This window comes from Pseudophryne corroboree, chromosome 2 (genome assembly GCF_028390025.1).
Source record: "Pseudophryne corroboree isolate aPseCor3 chromosome 2, aPseCor3.hap2, whole genome shotgun sequence".
NCBI lineage: Eukaryota > Metazoa > Chordata > Amphibia > Anura > Myobatrachidae > Pseudophryne > Pseudophryne corroboree.
The window spans coordinates 76,616,578-76,634,251 of NC_086445.1; the positions used below are offsets into that span (position 1 = coordinate 76,616,578).

Here is a 17,674-nt window from a genome sequence, read left to right on the forward strand (position 1 = left end):
GCATCGTACGAAGGGTTTAACAGGAATTATACAGCAGTGTTTGGTACCCATCGGAAGAGTATTTAATTAGCAATATTCCGGTGTTGGTTTGGAGCGTATTAATCGCTCGTGCGAATAGTTATGGACATAAGAAGTTTATGTCCATTTCTATTATTTACACATACTCAGGTATGCGGCGGGAAACCCAGTTTCCCACCCACCTGAGCTGTTGGAAATCGTCACAGCCCACCTGTATGAATCACCCTATGACCTTTTGTTATGATACAGGGCCGAATTCCTTCGGCCAATGGACAATGGGATTGTAGGACCAGGAGATTGCATTGTGTGTGGGGCATAAATAGGCAGGCCGACCACATCCAGCTCTCACTCTCTCATCAACGGTTATCTGCTGATAATCGGGAGCTGGATATCGAGGCGCTGGCGATCATACCCTTTGTGCGTAAGTTCTCTCCATAATCATTGTCTTTCTGCGAGCCAATCTCTCTCTCTCTCTCTCTATCTCTCTCTCTCCTCTTTTTCTCTTAAATACCTTATAGTATTATAGTATTGTATCGTATTGCATTTAGGTCAGTGTAGTATTGTCTTTTTGTATTTATTGTTTAGTTCTGTGGTTAGGAAGTCTCTGTTATATTGTAGTGTATCATATGTACTGTTATCCCCTTTTACAAGTTTATTAGACATAATACAGTTAATAGGCCTTGGAAACCTAAACCAGTATCTGTGTATTTACTATAGTGTTAAGTGTTCACTTGAGCGTCGGTGACGCTCAAACAGCTTTGTAGATAGTCAGGTTACACAAGGTTGCATTTACACCCTGTATTCACATTAAGGTATTCTGTGTGTTTCATCGGTATAAGGTTTAACATAAAGGTATAGTGTTGTGAGCGTCTGCACCGCTGGTGACCTCCTCGTGGTCTCTAGCGTATGCTACGTTACAGCGAATCTTTCCCCTAGACATAACCAATAACGTGTCCTGTGATCACTGGGCCGTGAGCGAACGTGACGCTTGAGCGTCTCGCCTACGGCTGAGCGATCGTTACGCAAATAGCGTATCATTACGGTATTTCTTAAGTAAACAGCGTACAGTGTTCTTAGCTTCATAAGGGTTGTTTATACGACAAAGGAATTTAGCATTGTCAATTGCGGGCTCGTCCGGTCCTTTTCACATCTGCACTAGGTAGATCAGCAGACATTATCCCTCCAGCAAAGGGTGGGAGGTTGTCTCATAGTGCTGGCGGGATAAGCGTCTGCTTCGCTTAGGTAAAGAGTGCTGAAGGAATCCGGTAACCGGAAGTAAGAACAAAACGCTTGTGTCTTTTAAAACTGTTTATTTTTCTTTTGTCTTGCGTACGCATACATTTATCTGCATTTCTTTTTCAAATTTCGTATATCACTATTCCTGTTTGCCAATTTTTTTATAGTTGATAGAAAGTGCTAAAAAGAGATTTGCTGTTATTTAAAAGTAGAGGTAATAGTTAAAGTATAGAACAAACACACGGTTTGTCTGAGATACAAGGCAGTCAGTGTGGATTGCGGTAGATGATCAGGGATCATCTACATTGATAAATAAATATATTGTGTTACGGTGGATCCTTTGCATTGCGTACACGTGTCGCTAACAAAGACTAGCGTACGCAATCCAAAAGGCAGACGCACGCAGCGTTCATTACGCAACGTAGCGTCTGGTTACGCCCACGTAGCCCAAGTCACGAAAAGCGATAATTAGCGCAAAGCGATAATTAGCGCAAAAGCGATAAGTAACGCACAGCGGTAGATAACGCGAAGCGGTAAATAACGCAAATCTGTTTTTAGAAAATCTGAAATTTAGTTTAACAGATCCTGCTCCTAATTGGTAACACTTTTGGCCTGAAGACAATTTCTGCGCAGAAATAGATATAGAAACAAAGTGTACATGTGTTGAGTGAGTGTGTTTTGTATACAAAAGTTTATACAATTTTAAAGGTGGAACCAAAAGGAAAGTCGGGTACTCGTTAAGGAACATACGTGTAAGTGACATATACGGTGGCCAGGGAGGCATCTCTGGTTAAATAATATTTGAGCATTAGAGTATAGCGGACCATAAGGTAACAAGACCAGGAGGTCATAAGGAACAAGACCAGGAGGTCATAAGGAACAAGACCAGGAGGTCGTAAGGTAAAAGGTCCGCTATAAAAGTCCAGTGGCACAACGCCTGGGGTGTTGGTGCAGAACCCATATAGGCCATACAAGCTCTGGTTGAAGGAATCGCGGCCGGAAACATCGATTCCATTGGTCTTTCAGTACATGACAAGTAGTGCTCGTGTACTGAACGATTGGACCACACGTAATTGTGTGCAGTAGTTAGTAATCTGACCTAAATACCATTAGAGTAAAGTGGTCACAAACGCTATTTGTACACTCTGACGTGATTTGTGTAATTTTTTATTTTTGGAAGGGAAGTTCGCTGGTCACTCAGGAACTATCTAACAACCCCAACTTTACTGGAAAGAGTAAGTGTCCTGCGGGTAACCCTCATATGTTCCAGTAAACTGAAGGTTCCATAGGGGCCCTGTATCGAGTACGCTGGCATCATAACGGTGTTTACAGGTCGTATTGGTCGAGGTGGGCGAGTGAGTGGGGTACTCGGTAAACCGCCACCGCCGGCCTACTGTGGAGTAATTTGGTTGTCTGTAAAGGCTTGCTGAAAACCTTGATACAGAAAATCCAAGGAGGACTAAGCAACACCTACAGACTATGGGGGCCAGTTGCTCAGGTAGGGGGCGATCAACCCTGGTTCAGGTTGATTCTGTGAACCGACCAGTTGGGTCGGCACGATATGTAATGTGTGAAAAATATGGAATTCACACCGAATCTTTATGTGATGAATGGGAGAGAATGACTGTACAAGACAGGGACAAGTTCCCAAGAATAGGTAGCTTCAGTCCAGAGGTGTTACAAAATTTAAGGAGGAGGATATGTCTCGTAAAATCAGCAAAGAGACGAATTCAGCATCATGATTACTTACAGTTATGGCACCAGGAAGGTGAGATACAGAGAGGTTTGGCTCTGGCGGCGGGATCTGGGGCAGTCAGGAAGTTGATTGCCACAGCTCCTCCTCCACCATACATTGCAGGAGAGAAGTTGATTGCGGAGAGAAACGCACTGGGTTGTAAAACACAAACTCTTAGTAACACTGTAAATGGTAATGATGTTAACCAAATAACTCATGCAAGTATTAACCCGTGCAAGATGTACCCTGTTTTGAACCTTCCTCAGGAGTGTGATCAAGAAGACGATTCAGCAACAATTTCAGCTCTCTCTCTTGCAGCCACCATAGCAGAGACCACAGTAGGCACAGCGACACCCACGAGATTAGTGAAAGCCCCTAGCGGAGGGATAGGTGAGGTCGTGTCAACGGGTAAGTACGGCACCATGCACTACACTGAAACAATTGTACCACAACAAGCTGTAGAATCTACACAGGAAGAGGCTGTTAGAATTGCTCCTGTAAGGGTAATAGCAGTTCCCAATGGAAAAACAGATGTGTCTGGCGCCACTCCCATAAGGAACATTGCCATGTACACTCCATTTTCCAGAATGGAATTAAGAACAATAGTGTCCGAATTTCCTGACCCCAGGAAGGATTTAGTTGCTAGCCAAAAATATATCAGGGATTTAGGTAACACGGTAGAACCCAACAACAAGGATTGGCAGATACTGCTAAGAGCTTGTTTACCTTCCAATGTCGATGCAACTCAGTTTTTAGCTGATTGTGCATTGGATAAAGATGTACCGCTTACAGACGTGTACAACAAGGATAATGTAAAAAGGATAAATTTACAGCTAAAGGAGTATTTCCCTGCCGTTGTTAAATGGAATAAAATATTTTCCATTAAGCAAAAGGAGTCCGAAACGGCAATAGAATATTTTCACCGGGCACTATTAGAAATGGCAAAGTACACTGGTATAGAAGACATAAAGACCAACCCAAACCATCGAGAAGTAGCAGTATCTGTACTGATGGATGGTTTGAAAGAAACATTAAAAGCTAGGGTACAGACCACGCAGCCATGTTGGCGAGGTCTGTCAGTGTCCACCTTGAGAGAGGCTGCTATTGATCACGACAGAAATATCACTAGGCACAGGGAGTCGCAAAGTGATAAGTTGATGTCCGTAAGTATACAGGCGCTGACCACAAGGCAGCCTGCGTATGTACCACCGAATCCTGTGGGTAAGGCAAGTGTAATAACATGTTTTTCTTGTAACAAACCAGGACATTTTGCACGAGACTGTAGAGTAAGAAATGTACAAAGATCTTTTCAACCCCCTAGACAACAACACCACACACGACATTGGGAGCAGGGTCCACAGAGGCGGAGTTTCGAGCCACATACAGGGGAAACAAAAAGATATCCCCCAAACAGAGATTGGCATGCCTCTGGTAGTTCCCAGCTAACTCCCTCACAAGTAGTTGCTGCCAGCGGGATTCAGGGAGGTCAGCATACCCAATAGGGGTGTGGCCATACCTGTAATCTGCAACCAGTTAAATTGATTGCCAGTCTTGGAAGCGAACCAGAGATTGCAATCAATGTAGCCGGTAAAACTTTAAACTTTCTTGTAGACACAGGGGCGGCCAAGTCAGTGATCAATTCGACAGTGGGCATGAGAACCACTGGTAGGACAGTTCCAGCCATAGGAGTAACAGGAGTAGTCCAGCACTACCCTGTTAGCAAACCAGCCGAGATTACAATAGGGCCTTTGCATACCAAGCATTCCTTTTTGCTGGCTGCATCGGCACCGACCAATCTCCTGGGAAGAGACTTACTATGTAAAATGGGTTGCGTCATTTATTGTACTCCTGAAGGTGTATTCTTGGACATCCCTGAGAATCACGCTCAGGAAGTACGAGACATGTTAGACTCCCCATCAAAATTAATGTCACATTCCATTATGACAAATAGGAATCCATCCCAAATAGAAGAGATGACATCTCAGATACCAGAGTCACTTTGGACAAAAGATGGACAGGACACTGGATTAATGGCAAACGTAGCTCCAGTAGTAGTACAAGTAAAAGAAGGTAGGATAGCTCCAAAAATCCCACAGTATCCTCTGAAGCCAGAGGTGGAGTTAGGAGTTTTTCCCGTAATAGAGCGCTTGCTACAACAGGGCATTCTAGTAAGAACGTCCAGCACAGCAAATAGTCCCATCTTCCCTGTTAAAAAGAGTGGGGGGAGGGGTTACAGGCTAGTGCAGGATCTAAGGGGGATTAACAAAATAGTCGAGAGTCAGTTCCCCGTAGTGCCTAATCCAGCTGTCATCCTAATGCAAATTCCTCCCACTGCCAAATTTTTCACTGTTATTGACCTCTGCTCCGCTTTCTTTTCGGTACCTCTGCACCCTGACAGCCAATATTTGTTTGCATTCACATACAGAGGAGTCCAATACACGTGGACTCGGTTACCCCAAGGTTTCATAGATAGTCCAAGTATATTTTCTCAGGCTTTGCATGATTGTTTACAGTCTTTCCAACCGGAAAGTGGATCAGTGTTGATACAGTACGTGGATGATCTACTACTGTGTTCTGATTCATTGGAGGCATCCCTGAAGGATACGAAACAGCTCCTGTTTCATCTTTCAGACACAGGTCACAAGGTCTCCAAAGACAAGTTGCAATTATGCCAAGCTAAGGTAAAATACTTGGGACACTGTCTAACACAAGGATTGAGACACCTGACCGCTGATAGAATCCAAGCCATTAGAGACATGACACTGCCACAAACCCAGCAACAGATCAGGACGTTTTTAGGAATGTGTGGGTATTGCCGTAATTGGATCCCAGGGTTTTCCATATTGGCGCTACCTTTGCAGGAAATGGTCTCTTCAAACAAACCTGATCGGATTTCGCATACAGACGAATCCGAAACAGCATTTGAGAGACTCAAACAGTGCCTAACGCAGGCACCAGCATTAGGTATGCCAGACTATGGGAAACCCTTTGAACTATACGGAACAGAAAGTGCTGGGTGCGCAGCAGGTGTACTAACACAAAAACACGGTGATGCCAGCAGGCCAATTGCATACTACAGCGCTCAGCTAGACACGGTAGCGCGATCCCTCCCCACATGCTTGCGTAGCGTTGCGGCGATAGCATTGCTAGTGACGAAAAGCGAAGATGTCGTGCTAGGCCACAACCTCACAATCCATACACCACATGCGGTATCGGCCTTATTGAATTCTGCCCAAACCAGACATGTCTCATCAGCAAGGTTTACGAGATGGGAATTGGCACTAATGGCCCCAGTAAACATCACCATAAGGAGATGCAGCGCATTAAACCCTGCAACATTTCTCCCAGGTGTGCCTGGACAGGCACAAAGGGTGGGAGGTGAGAGTGATGGGGAAGGAGGATTTAATGCAAAGGAAGATACACATGATTGTATGGAATATTTGACCCAAAATTTTACCGCAAGGCCTGACATCAGTGACAATCCACTAGAAGATGCAGAACTCACGTTCTACACGGACGGTAGTTGTCACAGACAGTCAGACTCGGGAGACTTGTGTACTGGATACGCAGTCGTAGATGACCAAGACACCATAGAAGCGGAACCGCTAGGCCCACCTCACTCAGCCCAGGTTGCTGAACTGGTCGCCCTAACCAGAGCATGTGAATTGGCTAAGGGTAAGTCTGCCAATATCTACACCGATTCTAGATACGCGTTCGGGGTAGTCCATGATTTCGGAGCGCTATGGCGTCTCAGAAATTTCATGACGGCAGCTGGTACACCGATAGCGCATGCAGCTCACATAAAAAGGCTTCTAACAGCGATACAGGAACCCGACAGAGTGGCTGTTATCAAATGTAAAGCACATACATATAGTCAAGACCCAGTATCCCTTGGTAACAGCCGAGCAGACGAAGCTGCAAAGCTTGCAGCTGCTACCCCCATACGGACAGACACCACACAACTGATGGTATTTAATACCATCAACACACAAAAGTTGTGTGAAATGCAGAATTTGTGTTCCACTCAGGAGAGAGCAGTCTGGAAGGCAAAGGGATATGGCCAGGAGTCCTCAGGGCTCTGGACGGATGGACATGGTAAACCAGTGGCCCCCAGGGCATACCTTCCGTGTCTGGCTGAAGCAGCTCACGGGCTGACTCATCTAGGCAAGGAGGGGATGTGCAAATTGGTAAGAGCATACTGGTGCGCCCCAGGATTCTCCTCTCATGCTAGTAAAAGAGCAATGTCATGCCTTACCTGTCTGAGAAAGAATATTGGAAAAGCAATACCAACAGAACCATCCCATATCCCACCTGCCGGCGGCCCTTTCCAAGTAATACAAATTGACTTCATTCAACTACCCCCATGTAGAAATTTGAAATATGTACTTGTTTGTATAGATGTTTTCTCGAATTGGGTCGAGGCTTTTCCAGCAGCTACAAATACCGCTATGTTTACAGCTAAGAAAATTGTGCAGGAATTTGTATGTAGATATGGTATCCCTAGAATCATTGAAAGTGATAGGGGTACCCATTTTACAGGTGATGTCTTTCAAGGAATGTGTAAGTTGATGGGAATTGATAGTAAGCTGCACACTCCGTACCGTCCACAGGCGAGCGCGAAGGTCGAAAGAGTGAACAGCACTATTAAAAATAAATTGAGTAAAGTAATGGCAGAGACAGGATTGACGTGGCCAGAAGCTTTACCCATTGTTTTGTATAGTATCAGAACCACTCCCAGGTCCCCTCTTAATCTGTCTCCTTTTGAAATTCTGTTTGGTCGACAACCGCATGTCATGATTAACCCTCAGGATGATTTGAAATGTAACAATGAAGTAACTGTAAAGTACTTAATTAATATGAGTAAGCAGTTGAAGAATCAAAATGATAATCTGAAGTTGGTGATTCCTGATTTACCAGATAGTAATTGTCATGACATTGAACCTGGGGATTATGTAATGATACGAAATTTTCTACGCTCAGGTTGTCTTATTGATAGATGGGAAGGACCATACCAGGTCTTATTGACTAGCACCACAGCATTGAAGGTTGCTGAGAGAGAGACTTGGGTCCATTCATCCCACTGCAAGAAGGTTGCTGATCCAGAGAAGTCCCGTGATAAGGAACAGACGGTAGAGGTTGTATCGCTAGAGTGTCTGTTCCAGGAGGACTGAGGCGGCACCTGAGCCTTGAAGACCGAAAGCAGCTGTCGACTCCCCTCTCCCTTTTATTGTTTTCTCCACTTCCCATCCCCTCTCCATTAAAATTTCTTTTTCCCCCTTCTCATTCTTCTCTATTTCCTCCTCAAAGATGGACTTGCCCCAAGAGACTGTGGTCCGGATTTTGATGTTAACCATGATGTTGACCAGAGCAGTCTGTTCCGGCGAGAGTACCATAGAGGTCGAAAGAGGTTCTGGAATGGGTTCCGATTATGATGATGGAGGCGTAGTTTTACAAGATCAACCAAGCCAACAAGCAAAGGCGAGTATCAGAAAACGATCCGATAGAAGAAATTGTGATGGATTGTTAGCTGAGGAAAATTGTATCTGTAGGCTCTGTGATAATCTGGTTGAAGATGGATGCATAAAGAAATGTCAATCTAGTTTTAATATCCATATAGACCGGCATCCATTGAGTGACTATCACTCCTTAGTGGGTAACGTGTTAAACCAAACAGATTGTTGGGTATGCTCTCAAGTACCTCAGGGTCACAGTAAATCAGGGCTAGTACCATTTCCTTTAACGTTAGGGGAGGTACTTGAGCTAAGTGGTGGGAGACCGGTGGACCGGAGGTTTAACATCTCCAGCCCTCCTAGTTTGAAGCTCCACCAATACCATGTGGATAGGTCCCTCATATGTTTTAACATCTCCAATCCCAGAAAACCGGGAAATTGGGAAGTGTCATGGAGCAACCTTACCATGACCTTTTCACACAGAGCAGATAGAATGCCTACAGATACAGAGCTCGTACGCCACATAGCCAGTAGAGGAAAATCTTTCCGGTATCGATATACCTTAGGAAATAGGATTACTAGAGTTGGAGAGGTATCACCAGGATACTGTGCACATATCGTACAAACTGATACGTGCATTAGACAGATGGAAGAATTAGGGTCAGGAGATTTCACCTGGAAGGTTTGTAACATGGTCATGTCCTTCTCCGTCCCTTATGTTCTCCCCGATGATGCATATTTCATATGCGGGAGAAAGGCGTACAAGTGGCTTGCCCCAAACTCTGAAGGATTGTGTTATATTGGAAAAGTATTGCCTGAAGTAATGACTGTTACACATGACAAAATGAAGGACATACACCGTGGTGCCCAAACTCCTTATACTCACACTCACTACGAGCACCTTGTTAAAAGACAACTGTCAGAAAGGTTAGAGCATCCGGCCTCTGATCTTATCCATGAATCCACCGGGATTCAGGTTCTGGTAGCGTTAGATTTCACTCGCACCGCTCGAGGTGTGATGAATTATAGATACATTTCCGCACTCGCCAATTTGTTAGATAATATCACTGAAATGTATGATGACACGTTTAGATACACTGGAAGAGAACTTCAAGCTTACAAAACAGAACTAGTTCAGCATAGGATGATTCTTAATTATCTTACAGCAGTAACAGGCGGATATTGTGTTACATTGGCAACACAGTACGGCATAAAGTGTTGCACGTATATCACAAATAGCACCGAGGATCCGGTAGAGGTCATAGACCAAAAGATGGACGATATTCTGCAATTAAAGTGGGAATTTCGTCGAAAACACAATCTCACCCTTGCTGCTGTAGGTAATGAGCTGACTGGTTGGGTGTCATGGTTGAACCCGCGAAATTGGTTCTCCGGTTTAGGAGACTGGGCTCAAGGAGTCATAATGGATGTTGGAAAGTTTCTCCTATGTATTTTGGGTGTCGTTATATCTATTGGATTGATATTTAGATGCGGGCAGGCTTTGATGAAGTGCAAGCAAAGTACGAAAGTGATGAGCTTAAGGAGTGAGGAAACTGTAATTAACCTGGATTTGATTTATGACCCAATGCTAGAAACCATGACGTAATGATGTAATGAGTATACGGTCCGCCTTTCACCCATTTCTATGTTTTCCTCCGAGGTACAAAGACCCACGTAGACGAAGGATTTGATGAGCCAAGGGGCCGACAACGGAAAGATGGAAAGAAGAAGAGCAGTCGACCTGATATACAAGATTTTGATGGACAATGCCATGGGTACCCCAGTTTCCCTAGGAACTTTAAAATCACGATAGCCCAACATTTTTTGTAAATCCATGGACGTTGTTTGCTTTACTCACGATTTATGAGCAAAAGCACAAAGAAGAAGACTCCAATCAACCGACACCAATCAAGACCTCAATCGACGAATGTACATTTCCCTGACATAGAATACCATTGCATTTTTCATAAGTGTTCTCTATCTTCATCTCTACAACCCTCAGGTAATGACACACATAGACGATAGGGAATTCAGGCACAGATATCAGCAACCACATACCTCCCCCATTCATGTATCATCAACTAAAATGTGCATCCCCATTTTGTTACAACTACAGCCGAAATGAGCTCGGTAAAGTTTGACAGCCCATCCACAGACCTGTACCACAGGATAAGAAGGAATTCAAATGTATACTTCGCAATACCTCGAAGCTTGATCTACCACACGTACGGCACGATGATACATGACCCTCCAAACATGGACTCATACACACATGCTTCTACTTTCTCACTAGGTCATACTCTCTTCACACCTACTCCATTCTTCTTCCTTTCCCCACCATGGAGATCAATTAACCCCTGACTTACATTTTTCTCCTTAAATATTTTGTGGCAGTTATTATTGACTGCCAAAGGGTGGACTGTCAAAGTCAGAAAAATGTCTTAGTGCACACTGCCATATTTGCACCGCACACTGGTCCGTGCTGCGCATGCGTACGCTCTCCCGTGGAAGCGCATACCCGCAATAGCGTGCACTCGCACGCGCAGTATGCGCATTTACGGTAGAGTTTATGTGATCGTAGCGTGCGACTCATTCGTTACAAAAGTTCACAATTAATGTAGTTTATAGATCATGTTCCCCTCAATAGTTTCTGTAAGTTTGGTTTAGATAGAATGTCCCAGAGCTGAGGAATCCCTCTTTGCATCGTACGAAGGGTTTAACAGGAATTATACAGCAGTGTTTGGTACCCATCGGAAGAGTATTTAATTAGCAATATTCCGGTGTTGGTTTGGAGCGTATTAATCGCTCGTGCGAATAGTTATGGACATAAGAAGTTTATGTCCATTTCTATTATTTACACATACTCAGGTATGCGGCGGGAAACCCAGTTTCCCACCCACCTGAGCTGTTGGAAATCGTCACAGCCCACCTGTATGAATCACCCTATGACCTTTTGTTATGATACAGGGCCGAATTCCTTCGGCCAATGGACAATGGGATTGTAGGACCAGGAGATTGCATTGTGTGTGGGGCATAAATAGGCAGGCCGACCACATCCAGCTCTCACTCTCTCATCAACGGTTATCTGCTGATAATCGGGAGCTGGATATCGAGGCGCTGGCGATCATACCCTTTGTGCGTAAGTTCTCTCCATAATCATTGTCTTTCTGCGAGCCAATCTCTCTCTCTCTCTATCTATCTCTCTCTCTCCTCTTTTTCTCTTAAATACCTTATAGTATTATAGTATTGTATCGTATTGCATTTAGGTCAGTGTAGTATTGTCTTTTTGTATTTATTGTTTAGTTCTGTGGTTAGGAAGTCTCTGTTATATTGTAGTGTATCATATGTACTGTTATCCCCTTTTACAAGTTTATTAGACATAATACAGTTAATAGGCCTTGGAAACCTAAACCAGTATCTGTGTATTTACTATAGTGTTAAGTGTTCACTTGAGCGTCGGTGACGCTCAAACAGCTTTGTAGATAGTCAGGTTACACAAGGTTGCATTTACACCCTGTATTCACATTAAGGTATTCTGTGTGTTTCATCGGTATAAGGTTTAACATAAAGGTATAGTGTTGTGAGCGTCTGCACCGCTGGTGACCTCCTCGTGGTCTCTAGCGTATGCTACGTTACAGCGAATCTTTCCCCTAGACATAACCAATAACGTGTCCTGTGATCACTGGGCCGTGAGCGAACGTGACGCTTGAGCGTCTCGCCTACGGCTGAGCGATCGTTACGCAAATAGCGTATCATTACGGTATTTCTTAAGTAAACAGCGTACAGTGTTCTTAGCTTCATAAGGGTTGTTTATACGACAAAGGAATTTAGCATTGTCAGGTACATTGGTGTATTCACCTATTAAGAATAAAGATGTGTTTTCAATTTAGTTTGCCACCCTTCACTCGCGTGTCCCACAGAGGGACAAGGGTGCATATACTCTGGACGGCAGTCGCAGAGGGTCAGGATTTGTAGTTAAAATCAGTGACAAAGGTTCTAAAACACGACAGATTGCTGTCGATAAATGTCCTAGAACTCCGTGCATTTTACAATGCAATACATGATTCACTTTCAGTCTGACCAGGGATATACTCTGGTTTCTCTTCAGAACGAATAAATCTTTCGCCTTTTACTAAAGATTTCCGTGGAGAGGAACAACCGTGAGTTTCATGTAATTTTTTGATGCCTGGCTCACGCTGGGCTTAAGCAGTCAAACAAGGCAACGGCAGTTGCATACACAACAACCAGTCAGAACCAAGAAGCCGCATGGCAATGCGGCAGGTAACTCAAATCCTCAATGGCTCAGAACACCATTATGTGAAAATGTCAAGAGATCATTCCGTGAGTGGACATCTGTTAGACAGATGATCTCACCCGTCAGGATTTGGATCCTGAAAACTGGACATTAAATCCAGAGGTGTTTAATATGTGAGTCCACAGAAGGGGGTTACCCTCAAGTATACATGATGGCATCTCGCCACAATTACAAAAGCTCAGTATGTGTACAAAACACATCACAAGGGCAGTGGCGGTGGAGTCTCTCACATTCATGTGGTCATTCAGCATCGTGTATCTGGCTCCACCATTTTCCGCTGCTCTCTCCGTTGCCAAAACGGATCATAAGACAGTTCGTCACAGTCATACTGGTGGTATCTCATGGGTTTCGGAGAAGTTTGCTTCTCGATTTTCCAAGGAATACTTGCACACGATCTTGGGCCGCTCATAATACGTCCAACCTGTTACATCAGGGAACGGTCTTTTACCCATAGTTACCTATGTACCTATTACGTATGTACCGCAGCTGCGGTTGACGGAGTGAGGGTTCAGACCGCCATCTTAAGAAATGGAGCATTACAGTATAGGTTACACCAACCATGTTACGAGCTAGTAAGCCGCTTAAGGCAGCTCATTATTACAAAATTTCGTGTGCTTACATAGGTGGTAAACCTCGGAAGTATCCGACATCATCCTTCAAGTTACCCGTATTCTGTTAAACGGGGTGGGATGGAAAACTGCGTTTATCTGCACTGAGAGTGCAGGTATCTGTATGGTAAACTTATTTTCAAAGACGTTTGCCTCTATTGCGTCTGTACACCTCTTTCTACAAGGTGTCATCAAAGTTCAGACTCTATTTATCCCACCTACAGCGCCAGGTGGCTTGAGGTTGGGTTCAGATTTCTTAGTTTTCATATTTTGAACCCTTACAACAAATGGGGATTAAGTTTCTCTCTTTGGAAAACATTTTTCTTCTAGCCTTGGCTTCGGCAAGGGGTTTGTTTTCATATTTGGGTGCCTTGTATTCCAAGCCACCGTATTTGAGTTTTCTCATGACAAAGCAGATTTTCGGACGATTTCCGCTTTCGTATCCTTCACATCAATATACCAATAGTGGTTCCTGTGTGGACAGCACATTCTAGAATTCTGAATGTGGTACACGCATTACGCGTTTATATATGTCCCAAACGTCTACAGTACGTGATATGAATACGTTGTTTGTTCTCTATGATACTGCCAACTGGGGTTAGCCAGTTTCTCAGCAGACATTATCCAGTTGGATAATAATCATGACTACAAGTCAGGCTTACTTTAAGGCTAAGTTACAATCACCTACGTCAGTAATAGCTCATCCCACAGGTTCTGTGGGAATGTCAGACCCAGCGGGTCGTGGAGCGTCTACGACGCGGCTACATAGCCTTTAGTGCACCACGTTTGTGCACGTTTACACGTTATGAATGGTGGCGCCATCAGCATCTGGCTTTGGCCTGCCTACTGTTACAAGTATCAAACAGCTCTCCCGCCCACGAGGGAAGCTTTGGTACGTCCCAAGAGTACTCCAGTGACCCCTAGTGGATGATAAAGAAAATAGGATTTTGGTACTTACCAGGTAAATCCTTTTCTTTGAATCCATAGGGGGCACTGGACGCCCACCCAGAGCAGTTTTACCTGGGTTGTTTTAAGCTCAAGGGAGCTTAGGGTAACAAGTTTTACTTGATTGATATTAAGCTCAGAGGAGCTTATGGTAACACATTTTCACCGATTGGTTCAAATTATAAAGTTCTATCGGTTATGGTGTCAACTGTTTAGTTGACAGTAAGGTTATGGGTCAACTTTGTTGTTGTCCGTTATGTTATAGGTATTCTCCATTGTCAACCTCTCTATATATATATATAGTTCCTGTTCGCTCAGTAAAAAACACTGAGGTCGTACACTGAGGTACTCGGGGATATGGAGGGGGGAGAGTCCTAAATTTAAATATTCAGTGCCTTTGTTCGGCTACGCCCGTCCATATCCCAAGAGTACTCCAGTGCCCCCTATGGATTCAAAGAAAAGGATTTACCTGGTAAGTACCAAAATCCTATTATTACTGACTATAGAGCATTTAAAAGATGCATTTTTATATATGCGTGATGCACAGAGGGATATTTGCCGACTGGCATCAAGAGTAAGTGCGCTGTCCATTTCTGCCAGAAGAGGGTTATGGACGCGGCAGTGGTCAGGTGATGCGGATTCCAAAAGGCATATGGAAGTATTGCCTTATAAAGGGGAGGAGTTATTTGGGGTAGGTCTATCAGACCTGGTGGCCACGGCAACGGCTGGGAAATCCACATTTTTACCCCAGGTAGCCTCTCAACATAAGAAGACGCCGTATTATCAGGCGCAGTCCTTTCGACCCCATAAGGGCAAGCGGGCAAAAGGCTCCTCATTTCTGCCCCGTGGCAGAGGGAGAGGAAAAAGGCTGCAGCAAACAGCCAGTTGCCAGGAACAGAAGCCCTCTCCCACTTCTGCCAAGTCCTCAGCATGACGCTGGGGCTTTACAAGCGGACTCAGGCACGGTGGGGGCCCGTCTCAAGAATTTCAGCGCGCAGTGGGCTCACTCACAAGTGGACCCCTGGATCCTTCAGGTGGTATCTCAGGGGTACAAATTGGAATTCGAGACATCTCCCCCTCGCCGTTTCCTAAAGTCTGCTTTACCGACGTCTCCCTCCGACAGGGAGGCGGTATTGGAAGCCATTCACAAGCTGTATTCTCAGCAGGTGATAATCAAGGTACCCCTCCTGCAACAGGGAAAGGGGTATATTATTGTTTGTGGTACCGAAGCCGGACGGCTCGGTGAGACCTATTTTAAATCTGAAATCCTTGAACACTTAAATACAGAGGTTCAAATTCAAGATGGAGTCACTCAGAGCGGTGATTGCGAACCTGGAAGAAGGGGACTATATGGTGTCTCTGGACATCAAGGATGCTTATCTCCATGTCCCAATTTACCCTTCTCACCAAGGGTACCTCAGGTTTGTGGTACAGAACTGCCACTATCCGTTTCAGACGCTGCCGTTTGGATTGTCCACGGCACCCCGGGTCTTTACCAAAGTAATGGCCGAAATGTTGATACTTCTTCGAAGGAAAGGAGTTTTAATTATCCCTTACTTGGACGATCTCCTGATAAGGGCAAGATCCAGGGAACAGTTGGTAGTCGCAGTAGCACTATCTCAAGTAGTGCTGCGGCAGCACGGTTGGATTCTCAATATCCCAAAATCGCAGCTGATCCCCACGACTCGTCTTCTATTCCTAAGGATGATCCTGGACACAGTCCAGAAAAAGGTGTTTCTCCCGGAGGAGAAAGCCAGGGAGTTATCCGAGCTAGTCAGAAACCTCCTAAAACCAGGCCAAGTCTCAGTGCATCAATGCACAAGGGTCCTGGGAAAAATGGTGGCTTCCTACGAAGCAATCCCATTCGGCAGATTCCACACAAGAACATTCCAGTGGGACCTGCTGGACAAGTGGTCCGGATCGCATCTTCAGATGCATCAGCGGATAACCCTGTCCCCAAGGACAAGGGTGTCTCTCCTGTGGTGGTTGCAGAGTGCTCATCTTCTAGAGGGCCGCAGATTTGGCATTCAGGACTGGGTCCTGGTGACCACAGATGCCAGCCTGCGAGGCTGGGGAGCAGTCACACAGGAAAGAAATTTCCAGGGCTTGTGGTCAAGCCTGGAGACATCACTTCACATAAATATCTTGGAGCTAAGGGCCATTTACAATGCTCTGAGCCAAGCAAGACCTCTGCTTCAAGGGCAGCCGGTGCTGATCCAGTCAGACAACATCACGGCAGTCGCCCACGTAAACAGACAGGGCAGCACAAGAAGCAGGAGGGCAATGGCAGAAGCTGCAAGGATTCTTCGCTGGGGCGTAAAATCATGTGATAGCACTGTCAGCAGTGTTTATTCCGGGAGTGGACAACTGGGAAGCAGACTTCATCAGCAGGCACGACCTCCACCCGGGAGAGTGGGGACTTCACACAGAAGTCTTCCACATGATTGTAAACCGTTGGGAAAAACCAAAGGTGGACATGATGGCGTCCCGCCTCAACAAAAAACTGGACAGGTATTGCGCCAGGTCAAGGGACCCTCAGGCAATAGCTGTGGACGCTCTGGTAACACCGTGGGTGTACCAGTCAGTGTATGTGTTCCCTCCTCTGCCTCTCATACCCAAGGTACTGAGAAGTATAAGACGGAGAGGAGTAAGAACTATACTCGTGGCTCCGGATTGGCCAAGAAGGACTTGGTACCCGGAACTTCAATCTCAATGTAGTTTTGGGGTTCCTAAAGTCACATTGGTTTGAACCGCTTAAATCTGTGGATTTAAAATATCTTGCATGGAAAGTGGTCATGCTGTTGGCCCTGGCTTCGGCCAGGCGCGTGTCAGAATTGGCGGCTTTATCCTGTAAAAGCCCTTATCTGATTTTCCATGCGGACAGGGCGGAATTGAGGACTCGTCCTCAGTTTCTCCCTAAGGTGGTGTCAGCGTTTCACCTGAACCAGCCTATTGTGGTGCCTGCGGCTACTAGGGACTTGGAGGACTCCAAGTTGCTAGACGTTGTCAGGGCCCTGAAAATATATGTTTCCAGGACAGCTGGAGTCAGAAAATCTGACTCGCTGTTTATCCTGTATGCACCCAACAAGCTGGGTGCTCCTGCTTCTAAGCAGACCATTGCTCGCTGGATCTGTAATACAATTCAGCTTGCGCATTCTGTGGCAGGCCTGCCACAGCCAAAATCTGTAAATGCCCACTCCACAAGGAAGGTGGGCTCATCCTGGGCGGCTGCCCGAGGGGTCTCGGCGTTACAACTTTGCCGAGCTGCTACTTGGTCAGGGTCAAATACCTTTGTGAAATTTTACAAATTTGACACTCTGGCTGAGGAGGACCTTGAGTTCTCTCATTCGGTGCTGCAGTCATCCAC

General features: G+C 45.2%; 1 protein-coding gene and 1 non-coding gene across 2 annotated transcripts in view; both read left to right on the forward strand.

The window, feature by feature from the left end:
• Nucleotides 1–17,674, forward strand: part of MED17 (mediator complex subunit 17) — a 70,705-nt gene that overhangs the window by 14,384 nt on the left and 38,647 nt on the right. The gene's annotated exons all lie outside the window — the stretch shown is intronic.
• LOC135054088 (U5 spliceosomal RNA) lies at nt 12,528–12,642 on the forward strand. Its single transcript, XR_010243342.1, has one exon. It is a non-coding gene; the product is annotated as a U5 spliceosomal RNA (small nuclear RNA).